Source organism: Rhinopithecus roxellana, chromosome 15 (genome assembly GCF_007565055.1).
Source record: "Rhinopithecus roxellana isolate Shanxi Qingling chromosome 15, ASM756505v1, whole genome shotgun sequence".
In the NCBI taxonomy this organism is placed as follows: domain Eukaryota; kingdom Metazoa; phylum Chordata; class Mammalia; order Primates; family Cercopithecidae; genus Rhinopithecus; species Rhinopithecus roxellana.
This window is the reverse complement of record NC_044563.1, coordinates 20,568,723-20,585,424: the sequence shown is the minus strand read 5'-3', so window position 1 is coordinate 20,585,424 and position 16,702 is coordinate 20,568,723. Positions and strand designations below refer to the sequence as shown.

Genomic DNA, 16,702 nt, shown 5'->3' with positions numbered 1-16,702 from the left:
GTGTCACAATGATTAACTTTGAGAATTTTACTGTAGTCAGCGACATGGTTTGGATCTGTGTCTCATCAAATCTCATGTCAACTTGTAATTCCCAGTGTTGGAAATGGGGCCTGGTGGGAGGTGGTTTGATGATGGAGGGTGGATTTCTCATGAACTGTTTAGCAACATCTCCTTGGTGGTGTTCTTGTGAAAGTGAGTGAGTTCTCATGAGATCTGGTTTTTTAAAAGTGTGCAGCATCTCCAGTCAATGGGATATTGGAGTATACATGTCAAAGTAAAGACCAGTATTACCCTTTAGGAATATTCTTGGTTCTCAAAATAATTTTCCAACAAATCCAAAGTTCCCTAAACATGGTCCTCTAAGCCGGCTGTTTCAAGTGTATTCCCATTATATCTGTCATAGCAAGGTTCAGCCCAAGTCCCAAATTCTTATTGCCCTGGAAAACTGAGACAATATTTACATTTTATATGTAGAAAAGGAGATTCTGATATCTTGACTTGGATAAAGAAACAATGGAAAACATTTAATTTTCTTTTGTTACTTTCCTCTGTTACTTTAAAAATAACTCCCTTATTATGGTTTTCCAAAATTTGAAGAAAGCATACATATTCAGTCAACATACCATAAAAATTTCATAGACTTTGAGCATGTACCTGCCCAGTTATTATCTTGCCATATTAAAGTCTGCTAATTAAAAAAAAAAATCTTTGTTCTTATATTTCTCTTTTTCTTATTTTCCTTGGTATATTAGACCTCTACAATGGAACATATGTTTGTTATGTACTCTTTGAGATGTGACTATGACCCTATGTGATGATTACACAGTCTTAAGGTTCACCCATTTAGAGTTTGGTCCATCATTGATTGATTGATGATTAAACACATTTATGTGTAATATGATGTGTCCATCACTGTTCTAAGTTTTGGGGATACAAAGATGAATAAAACAGGCAAGATTCCCACTTTCATGAAGCTTACATTGTATCTAGTAAAACAGATAACCAACAGGTTAAATAAGTAAATGAGATATTATCAGACAGTGATAAACTCCATGGAGAAAATACAACAAGATAATGGGATAGAGAATGATTAGAAGAAGAGGTCATCAAAAGCATCTTCTTTGAAGAGGTGACATTTGTGATGAAATCTGTAAAGTAGGAAAAAAACAGCTACCAAATTGTGGAGAAAAGCAGTTCAAACAAAGGGGAAAGGGAACAGAATTTGTAAAGGACTTGAAGCTGGAAGAAAGTCAACACGTCTGAAACAGCACACTACTAAATTTGATTATGCACATTTGATTATGAGGATTTTGAAAATCCTATTGTCAGATATCTTTATGAAGAAACTGAGATCCAGAGAAATTACCTGATTTGTGTGAAGTGCCCAAAAAGTCTAGCAAAACTAGAACCAACTCTGTTCTTCTGATTTTATCCAATACTTCCCTCTTACTATCCAGCAATAAAACTCAGTGACTTTAGGACCTTAAAGAAAATGAGTGGAGAATTAGAAGATACTTAGGAGGACAAGTATCTATTCATTTAAACAATGTCACACTGCTTTCAATAACTTATTAGACTAAGGGTTTAACATTTTTCTAAAGATTAAAACTAATGAGAATGATCCCATTTCTTAGTATATATACAAAGGAAATGAAATCAGCATGTTGAAGAGATGTCTGCACATCCATGTTCATTGCAGCACTGTCCACAATAGCCAAGATATGGAATCAATCTAAAAAAGGCAGTTACCAGAGTCCGGAAGCTGGGGAGGGATGGAGAAAAGGGAGATTTTGATCAAAGGGTATAAAGTTTCAGTTAGACTTGAAGAATAAGATATACTGATCTATTGTACTATATGGTGACCACAGTTAATAATAATGTACCATGTATTTCAAAATTGCTAAACGAATAGATTTTAAACATCGTCACCACAAAAAAAAAAAAATAAGTCGGTGAGATGATGGATATGTTAATTGCTTGATTTAATCTTTCTACTGTATACAATAGTCTTCCCTTTTTCATGTTATGCTATCTGAGGTTTTGGTTACCCATAGGCAACTGAGGTCTGAAAATATTAAATAGAAAATTCCAGAAATAACTCAAAAGTTTTAAATTGTGTGTTGTTCTGAGTAGCATGATGAAATTCCCCAATCCAGGATGTCAATCATCCCTTTGTCCAGCATATCTACATGGTACTTGCTACCTTCTTGTTAGTCACTTGCTGTCTCATGTATAAGATCAACTGTTGCTGTATCCCAGTGCTTGTGTTCAAGTAACCCTTATTTTACTTAATAATGGCCTCCAAAGAGCAAGAGTTGCAATGCTAGCATATTGTTGTAATTGTTCCGTTTTGCTGTTAGTTATGGTTGTTAACCTTTTATTGTGCCTAATTTAAAATTAAACTTTATCATAGGTATATATGTATGAAAGAAACAGCATATATAGGGTTCTTTCTATCCATGGTTTTGTGCATTCACTGGAAGTCTTGAAATGTATCCCCTTTAGATAAGGGGGGACTACTGTATACATATCTCAAAAGACCACGATGTACCCCATAAATATATGCAACTATTTATCAATACAAATTAAAACACACAATGAGAATTTCTTGAAAGTAAATATATATTGTATTTAAGACTCAGTTGATGGCTTTATGTTTCAAAGCAATATTTCACATGACGAGTTTCTATTTCCCTTTTTTTTTTTTTTTTTTTTGAGATGTAGTCTTGCTCTGTTGCCCAGGCTGGAGTACAATGGCACAATCTCAGCTCGGTGCAACCTGTGCCTCCTGGGTTCAAGCGATTCTCCTGACTCAGCCTCCCGAGTAGCTGGGACTACAGGTGCACACCACTGCCCTGGCTAATTTTTGTATATTTAGTAGAGACGGGGTTTCACCTTGTTGGCCAGGCTGGTCTTGAACTCCTGACCTCATGTGATCCTCCTACCATGACCTCCCAAAATGCTGGGATTACAGGCATGAGTCACCGCACCAGCTGATGAGTTTCCATTTCTATAGTTAACTATTGTTACAAGCCTTTCCTTAGAGTTTGGTATAGAAGAAACATTATACCATTGAGATTTAACTTACATCAGATTCTTTGTCATCCTCTGGGCTGTGATGGTTAGTTATATGTGTTATCTTTGCTAGTCTAGACACTCCTGTGAGATTATCTTTTAGATGAGATTAATATTTAAATCAGTAAATTTGGGTAAGCAAATTATCTTCCATAATGCTAAAGGTCCATGGTGTGATGTGGCAATAGGGATATGCAAAACATCAAGATTGGATACATCCAATCAAATATTTATAAGAGGCAAAGTTCTGGGTGAATGTGCGTATAATACTTTCACATACTTTTGTCAAACTAGTGAGTATAATGAAATGGACTGGCTGCTTCTATTACATAATTTCACTAGACCAAGTGGAAAAGAAAGGATGAGTTCAGGAGTTCAAATTCTAAGCTCAAGCACTGCATAAATGGTGTAAAAACTTGTATGTCTGTCCTCAAAGTGACCCATATCTCCTGTAATGGTAGAACTGAGGTTTCTGATAACCAAATGCAGAATCTCATACTGTGAATTGGTGATTTACAATGCATATCGAATTCCTATCCTTACAAGATGTGCACTGTTAAAGTGAGGGCATGAATTGAGAAGAAATGGGCTCTAGAAAATTGAAATGGGGACATATGAGATGATTCTGATGAAGCTGGGAATATAGAACCCCTGAATTCCGGTGAGTTTTTTGCCAGTAAAGCAGCCACTTCATCCTTGACTGAGATTAACTCTACTTTTTCACTAATGGCATCCCATGAGGTAATTGCCTTATAGGACAATAGGACCCACTCCTACAACTCCTCTTTGCTTTTATTTATTTACTTTAGAGAGGGTCTCACTCTGTTGCCCAGGCTGGAGTGCAGTGGTGTGATCCCGGCTCACTGCAGCTTCGACCTCCTAGGCTTGAGTGATTCTCCCACCTTAGCCTCCCAAGTAGCTGGGAATACAGTCATGTGCCACCATGCCCGGCTACTTCTTATATATTTTTTTGTAGAGATGGGGTTTCACCATGTTGCCCAGGCTGGTCTCAAACTCCTGGGCTCAAGAGATCCACCCACCTTGGCCTCCCAAAGTGCTGGGATTACAGGTGTGAGCCACCACACCTGGCCCCTCTTTGCTTTCACCCCCACAGTCACATGAGCCAGTTTCTTAAAATAAATTTTTCCTTTTATATTGCTTTAGAGGAAAGGTAAAATTATAAATTTGGAGTTAAGTGAATGATAGCAGTCTACACTTTTTGAGTTTTAAGGTTTTGGAAGACCTTTTTAAAAATGAGAATGATCTGTAGCAACTAAGTGCATTAGGCACAGAGAATTAATCAAAGTCCAAATTCTGATACAATGAAGGCAAATCTAGCATTTGGGTGGAAGAGTTTTACCGTTGTCCCATGCCCAGGTGCCCCTTTCAGTCTCTCAGAGCCTTCAGAAGGACTCAGATGTCCCTTTGGTACTGATCACTTTTTTCAGGGCACCTTTGACATCCTTGTTCCTAAGGGTGTAAATCAAAGGGTTGAGTAATGGTGTGATAAAGGTGTAAACAAGGGCAAACTGGCGGTCCTCATCTACAGAGGAGCTGGACTGGAGACGCAAGTATACCAAGGCACAGCAGCCATATTGCAGCAGGACAACGGTGAGGTGGGAGGAGCAGGTGGAGAAGGCCCGGCGGCGGCCCTCGGCAGAACGGATGCACAGGATGGCGCAGGTGATGAACGCATAGGAGACGCAGATGAACAAGAAGGGGATGGTCAGCACGAGGATGCTCACGACGTAGAGGACAGCCTGGTGCACGCGGATGTCAGTACAGGACAGGCACAGGACGGGAGGTACCTTGCAGAGGAAGTGGTTAATTTCCCGGCGGTGGCCGCAGAAGGGTAGGGTGAAGATTAAGGCGGTGAACTGCAGGGAGAGGAAGAAGGCCAGACCCACGGCGCCGCCCAGCTTCTGCACACACAGCGGGCAGGTCATGTTGGTGGCAGATGGCCACATAGCGGTCATAGGCCATGATCGCCAAGAGGAAACAGTCAGCACCACCAAGTGTGAGAAAGAAGAACATTTGGGCCCCACATCCAGCCAATGGGATGGGCTTCTGGGCCCCAAAAATGTTGGAAAGCATCAAGGGCACCACAACGGTGGTGTAGCAGATCTCTACAAAGGGCAGGTTGGACAAGAAGAAATACATCAGGGTTCGGAGAAGGCTGGGTAGGCAACACAACCCAGATGATGACTGTGTTGCCACAGAGGATCATCAAATAGAGAAGGAGGAAGAGAAAGAAGAGAAGAACCTGAAATTCAGGGACTGTGGTGAACACACGGAACACAAACTCAGTGGGACTAGACCCGTTGAAGACAGGTTTCCATGCAAGCACGTCTTGTGCAAAAGGATAGGAAGCACTGAGCCTTCCTTGGCTGAGTTGCTTTATTGCCTGAGTAAAATAAAGAGGGAGGACTTTGTTTCTGAGGTGGGAATTACCTAACTGTCATTGAGGTTCCTTTTTTTTTTTTTTTTTTTTAAGACAGGGTTTCACATTGTCGCTCAGGCTGACTGCAGTGGCGTGATCACAGTTCACTGCAGCCTCTACTTCCCAAGCTCAGGTGATTCCTCCATCTCAGCCTCCTGAGTAGCTAGAACTACAGGCCCATTCCACTATTCCAGTTAATGTTTATATTTTTTGTAGAGATGGAGTCTTTCTTTCTTGCTCAGGCTGGTCTCAAACTCATGGGCTCAAACTATTCTTCAGCCTCAGCCTCCCGGAGTGCAGGGATTACAGGTATGAGTCACTGCACCCAATCTGATACTCTAATTGTAATTAAACATAGGGAATTATTTTCCTCCGAAATCTTCATGTGTATTTTCTTGAAGAGAAAGAAACAGATTTCTAAAGTGTTTCAAGCATTACACTTTAAAATATAAATTTAAGATGGTAGAACAGTGGTGTTACTAGGGGAGTGAGGGAGAGGAGATAGGAGAGGTAAGTCCAAAGGTATAAACTTGCAGCTGTGTAGGATGAAAAAGTCCAGGATCTAATGCATATATAGCATGAGGATTATAGTTAATATTGTAGGATGCACTGAAAATTTGGTAAGAGAGTAGATTTTAGTTACTCCTACCATTAAAAAGTGCTAACTGTGTGAGGTGATGGATATGTTAATTTCTTGAATATACTATATAATTCGCTATGTATATATGTACATCAAAATATCATGTTGTACACCTTAAATGTACAAAATAAAATATAAAGATTTATGAGTTAGGTCTCTGTTTCTGCTAAAGTTTCATAGTTGTATAACGGTAAACATCTATAGATAATATATTAGATGATTCTAATCATTCTTATTAATCCCAGTGTTTTGGTCTTACAGAGGACTAGGAACACAACGTTATTGCCATTTTATTCTGATGTATGTTACTTATTTATTTTTATTTATTGAAGTGTTTTCTGTAAGACTTCAATTGTGTTTGGAAATCAAATAGATTGACACGTAAAGGCTTTAGATGCTTGATAGGCAGTCACAAGAGCGAAGCTAGCTGAAGTAAGGAAAGATGATGAGGAAACTAAAAATTCCACAGCAGAAAAAATTTTTTAAAACCCTCTGCTTTCTAAAAAATTACTTTCAGGCAAATTTTTATGTAAAATATCTATTTTGTGGCATAAAAACCCAGGACATGATGTTTTAAGTAAAACACATTCTGATCAATGAATCCTATGCTCAATAAAATTGTCAGAATTTTTTAGGATTGCCAATGCTCTGGAATTCTGTCCTTCATATCTATGCTGAAAACAACTTAAAAAATTTAGTTAGTTAAAAATATCGGGGGCGGAGCAAGATGGCCAAATAGGAACAGCTCCAGTCTCCAGCTCCCAGCGCGAGCGACTCAGAAGGCAGGTGATTGCTGCATTTTCATCTGAGGTACTGGGTTTATCTCACTAGGGAGTGCTGGACAATCGGTGCTGGTCAGCTGTTGCAGCCCAACCAGCGAGAGCTGAAGCAGGGCGAGGCATCGCCTCACCTGGGAAGCGCAAGGGGGAAGGGAATCCCTTTTCCTAGCCAGGGGAACTGAGACACACAACACCTGGAAAATCGGGTAACTCCCACCCCAATACTGCGCTTTAAGCAAACGGGCACACCAGGAGATTATATCCCACACCTGGCCAGGAGGGTCCCATGCCCACGGAGCCTCCCTCATTGCTAGCACAGCAGTCTGCGATCTAACTGCAAGGCGGCAGCAAGGCTGGGAGAGGGGCGCCCGCCATTGCTGAGGCTTAAGTAGGTAAACAAAGCCCTGGGAAGCTCGAACTGGGTGGAGCTCACAGCAGCTCAAGGAGGCCTGCCAGTCTCTGCAGACCATCTCTGGGGACAGAGCACAGCTGAACAAACAAACAAAAAAGCAGCAGAAACCTCTGCAGATGCAAACAACTCTGTCTGACAGCTTTGAAGAGAGCAGTGGATCTCCCAACACGGAGGTTGAGATCTGAGAACGGACAGACTGCCTGCTCAAGTGGGTCCCTGACCCCTGAGTAGCCTAACTGGGAGACATCCCCCACTAGGGACACCCCACACCTCACACGGTGGAGTACACCCCTGAGAGGAAGCTTCCAAAGCAAGAATCAGACAGCTACACTCACTGTTCAGCAGTATTCTATCTTCTGCAGCCTCTGCTGCTGATACTCAGGCAAACAGGGTCTGGAGTGGACCTCAAGCAATCTCCAACAGACCTACACTCGGGTCCTGACTCTTAGAAGGAAAACTAACAAACAGGAAGGACACCCACACCAAAACCCCATCAGTACGTCACCATCATCAACGACCAGAGGCAGATAAAACCACAAAGATGGGGAAAAAGCAGGGCAGAAAAGCTGGAAATTCAAAGAATAAGAGTGCATCTCCCCCTGCAAAGGAACGCAGCTCATCACCAGCCACGGATCAAAGCTGGACAGAGAATGACATTGACGAGATGAGAGAAGAAGGCTTCAGTCCATCAAACTTCTCAGAGCTAAAGGAGGAATTACGTACCCAGCGCAAAGAAACTAAAAATCTTGAAAAAAGAGTGGAAGAATTGATAACTAGAATAATCAATGCAGAGAAGCTCATAAAGGAACTGACAGAGATGAAAACCATGACACGAGAAATACGTGACAAATGCACAAGCTTCAGTAACCAACTCGATCAACTGGAAGAAAGAGTATCAGTGATTGAGGATCAAACGAATGAAATGAAGCGAGAAGAGAAACCAAAAGAAAAAAGAAGGAAAAGAAATGAACAAAGCCTGCAAGAAGTATGGGATTATGTGAAAAGACCAAATCTACATCTGATTGGGGTACCTGAAAGTGAGGGAGAAAATGGAACCAAGTTGGAAAACACTCTTCAGGATATCATCCAGGAGAACTTCCTCAACCTAGTAGGGCAGGCCAACATTCAAATTCAGGAAATACAGAGAACGCCACAAAGATACTCCTCAAGAAGAGCAACTCCAAGACACATAATTGCCAGATTCACTAAAGTTGAAATGAAGGAAAAAATCTTATGGGCAGCCAGAGAGAAAGGTCAGGTTACCCACAAAGGGAAGCCCATCAGACTAACAGCAGATCTCTCGGCAGAAACTCTACAAGCCAGAAGAGAGTGGGGGCCACTATTCAACATTCTTAAAGAAAAGAATTTTCAACCCAGAATTTCATATCCAGCCAAACTAAGTTTCATAAGTGAAGGAGAAATAAAATCCTTTACAGATAAGCAAATGCTTAGAGATTTTGTCACCACCAGGCCTGCCTTACAAGAGACCCTGAAGGAAGCACTAAACATGGAAAGGAACAACTGCTACCAGCCATTGCAAAAACATGCCAAATTGTAAAGACCATCGAGGCTAGGAAGAAACTGCATCGACTAACGAGCAAAATAACCAGTTAATATCATAATGGCAGGATCAAGTTCACACATAACAATATTAACCTTAAATGTAAATGGACTAAATGCTCCAATTAAAAGACACAGACTGGCAAACTGGATAAAGAGTCAAGACCCATCAGTCTGCTATATTCAGGAGACCCATCTCACATGCAGAGACATACATAGGCTCAAAATAAAGGGATGGAGGAAGATCTACCAAGCAAATGGAGAACAAAAAAAAAGCAGGAGTTGCAATCCTAGTCTCTGATAAAACAGACTTAAAGCATCAAAGATCAAAAGAGACAAAGAAGGCCATTACATAATGGTAAAGGGATCAATTCAACAGGAAGAGCTAACTATCCTACATATATATGCACCCAATACAGGAGCACCCAGATTCATAAAGCAAGGCCTTAGAGACTTACAAAGAGACTTAGACTCCCATACAATAATAATGGGAGACTTCAACACCCCACTGTCAACATTAGACAGATCAATGAGACAGAAAGTTAACAAGGATATCCAGGAATTGAACTCATCTCTGCAGCAAGCCGATCTAATAGACATCTACAGAACTCTCCACCTCAAATCAACAGAATATACATTCTTCTCAGCGCCACATCACACTTATTCCAAAATTGACCACATAATTGGAAGTAAAGCACTCCTCAGCAAATGTACAAAAACAGAAATTATAACAAACTGTTTTTCAGACCACAGTGCAATCAAACTAGAACTCGGGACTAAGAAACTCAATCAAAACCGCTCAACTACATGAAAACTGAATAACCTGCTCCTGAATGACTACTGGGTACATAACGAAATGAAGGCAGAAATAAAGATGTTCTTTGAAACCAATGAGAACAAAGATACAACATACCAGAATCTCTGGGACACATTTAAAGCAGTGTGTAGAGGGAAATTCATAGCACTAAATGCCCACAAGAGAAAGCTGGAAAGATCTAAAATTGACACTCTAACATCACAATTAAAAGAACTAGAGAAGCAAGAGCAAACACATTCAAAAGCTAGCAGAAGGCAAGAAATAACTAGCATGAGAGCAGAATTGAAGGAGATAGAGACACAAAAAACCCTCCAAAAAATCAGTGAATCCAGGAGTTGGTTTTTTGAAAAGATCAACAAAATTGATCGACTGCTAGCAAGACTAATAAAGAAGAGAAGAGCTGGGCACAGTGGCTGAAGCCTGTAATCCCAGCACTTTGGGAGGCTGAGACGGGCGGATCATGAGGTCAGGAGATCGAGGGCATCCTGGCTAACATGGTGAAACCCCATCTCTACTAAAAAATACAAAAAACTAGCCGGGCAAGGTGGTGGGCACCTGTAGTCCCAGCTACTCAGGAGGCTGAGGCAGGAGAATGGCGTAAACCCGGGAAGCGGAGCTTGCAGTGAGCTGAGATCCGGCCACTGCACTCCAGCCCAGGCAACAGAGCGAGACTCCATCTCAAAAAAAAAAAAAAAAAGAGAAGAGAGAAGAATCAAATAGACGCAATAAAAAATGATAAAGGAGATATCACCACGGACCCCACAGAAATACAAACTACCATCAGAGAATACTATAAACACCTCTACGCAAATAAGCTAGAAAATCTAGAAGAAATGGATAATTTCCTGGACACGTACACTCTCCCAAGACTAAACCAGGAAGAAGCTGAATCCCTGAATAGACCAATAGCAGGCTCTGAAACTAAGGCAATAATTAATAGCCTACCAACCAAAACAAGTCCAGGACCAGATGGATTCACAGCTGAATTCTACCAGAGGTACAAGGAGGAGCTGGTACCATTCCTTCTGAAACTATTCCAGTCAATAGAAAAAGAGGGAATCCTCCCTAACTCATTTTATGAGGCCAACATCATCCTGATACAAAAACCTGGCAGAGACACAACAAAAAAGAGAATTTTAGACCAATATCTCTGATGAACATCGATGCAAAAATCCTCAATAAAATCCTGGCAAACCAGATCCAGCAGCACATCAAAAAGCTTATCCACCATGATCAAGTGGGCTTCATCCCTGGGATGCAAGGCTGGTTCAATATATGCAAATCAATAAATGTAATCCAGCATATAAACAGAACCAAAGACAAAAACCACATGATTATCTCAATAGATGCAGAAAAGGCCTTTGACAAAATTCAACAGCCCTTCATGCTAAAAACGCTCAATAAATTCGGTATTGATGGAACGTACCTCAAAATAATAAGAGCTATTTATGACAAACCCACAGCCAATATCATACCGAATGGGCAAAAACTGGAAAAATTCCCTTTGAAAACTGGCACAAGACAGTGCCCTCTCTCACCACTCTTATTCAACATAGTGTTGGAAGTTCTGGCTAGGGCAATCAGGCAAGAGAAAGAAATCAAGGGTATTCAGTTAGGAAGGGAGAAGAAGTCAAATTGTCCCTGTTTGCAGATGACATGATTGTATATTTAGAAAACCCCATTGTCTCAGCCCAAAATCTCCTTAAGCTGATAAGAAACTTCAGCAAAGTCTCAGGATACAAAATTAATGTGCAAAAATCACAAGCATTCTTATACACCAGTAACAGAAAAACAGAGAGCCAAATCAGGAATGAACTTCCATTCACAATTGCTTCAAAGAAAATAAAACACCTAGAAATCCAACTTAAAGGGATGTAAAGGACCTCTTCAAGGGGAACTACAAACCACTGCTCAGTGAAATACAAGAGGACACAAACAAATGGAAGAACATACCATGCTCATGGATAGGAAGAATCAATATCGTGAAAATGGCCATACTGCACAAGGTAATTTATAGATTCAATGCCATCCCCATCAAGCTACCAATGACTTTCTTCACAGAATTAGAAAAAACTGCTTTAAAGTTCATATGGAACCAAAAAAGAGCCCGCATTGCCAAGACAATCCTAAGTCAAAAGAACACAGCTGGAGGCATCACACTACCTGACTTCAAACTATACTACAAGGCTACAGTAACCAAAACAGCATGGTACTGGTACCAAAACAGAGATATAGACCAATGGAACAGAACAGAGTCCTCAGAAATAATACCACACATCTACAGCCATCTGATTTTTGATAACCCTGACAAAAACAAGAAATGGGGAAAGGATTCCCTATTTAATAAATGGTGCTGGGAAAATTGGCTAGCCATAAGTAGAAAGCTGAAACTGGATCCTTTCCTTACTCCTTATATGAAAATTAATTCAAGATGGATTAGAGACTTAAATGTTAGACCTAATACCATAAGAACCCTAGAAGAAAACCTAGGGAATACCATTCAGGACATAGGCATGGGCAAGGACTTCATGTCTAAAACACCAAAAGCAATGGCAACAAAAGCCAAAATTGACAAATGGGATCTAATTAGACTAAAGAGCTTCTGCACAGCAAAAGAAACTACCATCAGAGTGAACAGGCAACCTACAGAATGGGAAAAAATTTTTGCAATCTACTCATCTGACAAAGGGCTAATATCCAGAACCTACAAAGAGCTCAAACAAATTTACAAGAAAAAAACAAATAACCCCATCAAAAAGTGGGCAAAGGATATGAATAGACATTTCTCAAAAGAAGACATTCATACAGCCAACAGACACATGAAAAAATGCTCAGCATCACTGGCCATCAGAGAAATGCAAATCAAAACCACAATGAGATACCATCTCACACCAGTTAGAATGGCAATCATTAAAAAGACAGGAAACAACAGGTGCTGGAGAGGATGTGGAGAAATAGGGATACTTTTACACTGTTGGTGGGATTGTAAACTAATTCAACCATTCTGGAAAACAGTACGGCGATTCCTCAAGGATCTAGAACTAGAAGTACCATACGACCCAGCCATCCCATTACTGGGTATATACCCAAAGGATTACAAATCATGCTGCTATAAAGACACATGCACACGTATGTTTATTGTGGCACTATTCACAATAGTAAAGACTTGGAATCAACCCAAATGTCCATCTGTGACAGACTGGATTAAGAAAATGTGGCACATATACACCATGGAATACTATGCAGTCATAAAAAAGGATGAGTTTGTGTCCTTTGTAGGGACATGGATGCAGCTGGAAAGCATCATTCTCAGCAAACTATCACAAGAACAGAAAACCAAACACCGCATGTTCTCACTCATAGGTGGGAACTGAACAATGAGATTGTCTGGACTCGGGAAGGGGAACATCACACACCGGGACCTATCATGGGGAGGGGGTAAGGGGGGAGGGATTGCATTGGGAGTTATACCTGATGTAAATGATGAATTGATGGGTGCTGACGAGTTGATGGGTGCAGCACACCAACATGGCACAAGTATACATATGTAACAAACCTGCACGTTATGCACATGTACCCTAGAACTTAAAGTATAATAAAAAAAATTAAAAGTCAATATTGTGTATTTGTAATAAAAAAGTGGAGAGAATTAAAGCATAGTAAAATACAGTTATATCTAAGTAATTATTTCAAATATTATTTTATAAAGAACAAAAATTTCAAGTATAGTTCTTGAAAAATGCATTATGGGAAACAGTTTTTAAACCCTGTCTCTACTAAAAATACAAAAATTAGCTGAGTGTGGTGCCACTCACCTGCAGTTCCAGCTACTTAGGAGGCTGAGTCAGGAGAATCGCTTGACCTCGGGAGGCAGAGGTTCCAGTGAGTCGAGATCATGCCACTGCACTCCAGCCTGGCGACAGAGCCAGACTCAATCTCAAAAAAAAAACAAAACAAACAAAAAAAGTGATCTGTATCTGATATCTCAATTGATTTTGAAAAGTATGAAAGACGGGCAGGGGAGAAGATAGGTGATATTCTGCTAATTTCCTCAAACTGTTTAAGAAATGATTCAGTATAAACTACAATATTACTTAGATGTGAATAATTGTAGAAAAGTTTATTCTACTTATATTCTTTACCTTTTAATATTAATTACTTTAATAGTAAGTACAAATAGAATGTACTTTTTCAAATATGCATTGTGTCTATCATCTATCTATCTTTTCCCCCAAAATAAGAAAAAAAATGAAAGAATGAAACTATCATTCAAAAGAAAAATAAGCAAACAAAAATGGGTAAGAAATTATATAGAAAAAAATATTTTTAAGAAAGTTTTTGGAAGCAGAATAAAACATATCAATTATTATAATAAATGTTGATAGGCATATTTTCCTTTAAAAATATGTTAGATTGATTTAAGAAGCAAAAGAATATTTTTAAGAGGCAAAAAGTAGCACCATGGAAAAGCTATTACTCTTTTATTCAATATTTTTTCAGAAAGTTCTACAAAGTGAAATAAGCCATGTCCTCCAACCAATAAAGGTGATAGATATCTGACTGTCCCTATGAAAACCTCAAGACAACTTAAGAAATTGTTAGAACTAATATGGAAATTCCTTAAGATGACCAATCATTAACTAATTTCCATTTAGTCACTTTGTTCTCTTTCCCTCTATGGAACATACTGTCTGCTGGGTATCCATAGGACATCCAGTTCTAAGCAAGATTTCACTCCAGTACGTCTGAACACTTCTACTCCCACCATTTGAGGTTTTTGCTTGTGAAGTCAACTGTGTTTGTTTCCAACTGTCAATAAACCAAGCACACTTAATATTGTAAAAGTTAATAGTGCATGAAACGTTGTATACACTATTGAACTACGAATGTGAAAGAGGATTCTTTCAATGGATATCAATGTAAATATTTTGAAATTATTTGATAAAAATGAGTTGCAAACAAACAGTAACTTACTGATGAATTAGCTAAGATGGGCAGAGTTACTATATATGTTTGAGGGAAAAGATCATAAAAATCTTGGATAATGTAGCATGCATTTCATTTCACAAGAATCTCTAAAGACACTGATATTGCAAATTGTAGACAATGATTTGGGAATGTGGTTCACATAAGAAAACTTCAGTTTGCAATAATCATCCCACACAAAACACATACACAAAAAGGCTTGATCATACATCAGAGCATTAGGGGTAAAAATGTTCATTTATATGTCTTAAGTTAAATTTTTATAATGTATACATTTAAAAAATTAATTTCCTTGTAATTGACTTTTCAATTAATTGATCAAGCACTGACTGCTTTGGATAAAAGGGCTTTTACTATACGTAAAACACAATAGTTTTCCCCATATCGACATAACTAGTTAGAAAATTATAATACCAAAAGTCACACAAATATAAAATATCAATACATGTAACATGTAATAACTAATACAAATTTAAGGCAATTGTTAAAGCTTTTTTGATGGTAAAACTTAATATTTTAAGAATATTATGTGTCTTCAAAATAACACACAATTTTGCTGAAAATCTGGTAAGAATTTCAAGAGAATTTGTGTATGTATACGCACATGTACTTTATAATGTGATTTTAAAGTTTATTTGGAAGAAAAATCAATTGAGAATAAGTAGATGTTAAATAAGAATATTTAGATGTATTCTCATTTAGATGTTAAATGAGAATAAGATGTTAAAGTAGATGTTAAAAAACCATTAAAATGTTAAGAAAGATGTTTCAAAAAGAACAAAAGTGAAACTTGTACTAAAAATTAAAATATTGCATAAATTATAATATTTCATAAATACATAATGTATTATAATTGCATCAGAAATGAAAAATAAGTGCAGGAATAGAGATACAGTTCCATAAAACAAAAATACCCACGAATATATGAGTCTTAAATACACAGTAAAGTCAAGATAGGATAACAGAGTGGTTCAGAGCTCTTTGCCATCAGACTACTTGTGTTCTAAGTAATCTTGGATACTTTACATAAAATCTTTATACTTCAATTTTCTCATCTATCATATGGGAATAATAAATGTACTTACCAATAGCGTTTCTGTGATGATCTGATGAAGACAAATAAAAGGCACTTAAAGCTAGTGCCTATAAACATCCACTAAATGTCAGCTCTTACTGTTTTTCAAATAACCACAGCTTTGGAATAATGGGCTAATATTTGTTGTGACATTATTTTCCTGTTACTATAAACTGAAGTTTATTTTGAATGATCAAAATTTATATTCTCAAAAAGTGAAATCATAAAGGTAATAGAAGACTGTATAGTTAAGGACAAAACTAAGACTTCATTGCAACAAGCTTAATTATTAGAAGGTAGAATCCACCTTGCAATCTTTGGTTCTTGGATTTTGCACTTTTAATAGATATCAATTGCTTTGCAATTTAGTCATCGACGTTGCAAAAATATGCGCAGAAAAGACAGATGAGTTGGACAATTCTGTTGCAGTGTCTGAAACAAAAACCCAAACTCTGTCTGGATCTAAACTTGTAGGAGAGGGAGGCAATCTCTTATGAATTGAGAGTTGAGAAGTCTCCAAAAATATCTGCCTCAGTGTCCCCCTAAAGGCACTGACACTGTGAAGGAATTTCTTGCTAAGCATTCCTACAAGAAAACGCACAGGCTTTAAAGTCTCCCCACCTGCGTTTAATCCTGACTCTGCCCCCAGCCAGGTCTCTGGCTTTGGGAAATTTACTCAGTAAATAAAGCTTACAAAGCAGTTTTCTTAGGTATCTTGCAGAGTTAGTGTGAATATTAGTAATAAAAAAAAAAAAAAAAATATGGAAAGTGCCCTGTGCTGCGCCTAGCTTTTCTTTCCTGAAACGTTTTTTATTGCAAAATACACATAACATAAAATGTACCATCTTAAGCATTTTAAGCGCAGTTCAGCAGTGTTAAGTACATTTATATTCTTGTGCAACCATCACCTCACTACCA

General features: G+C 38.6%; 1 pseudogene; it reads right to left on the bottom strand.

The window, feature by feature from the left end:
* Window positions 1-4,478: 4,478 nt before the first annotated feature.
* On the bottom strand, window positions 4,479-15,092 carry LOC104667681 (annotated as a pseudogene).
* Window positions 15,093-16,702: the final 1,610 nt, after the last annotated feature.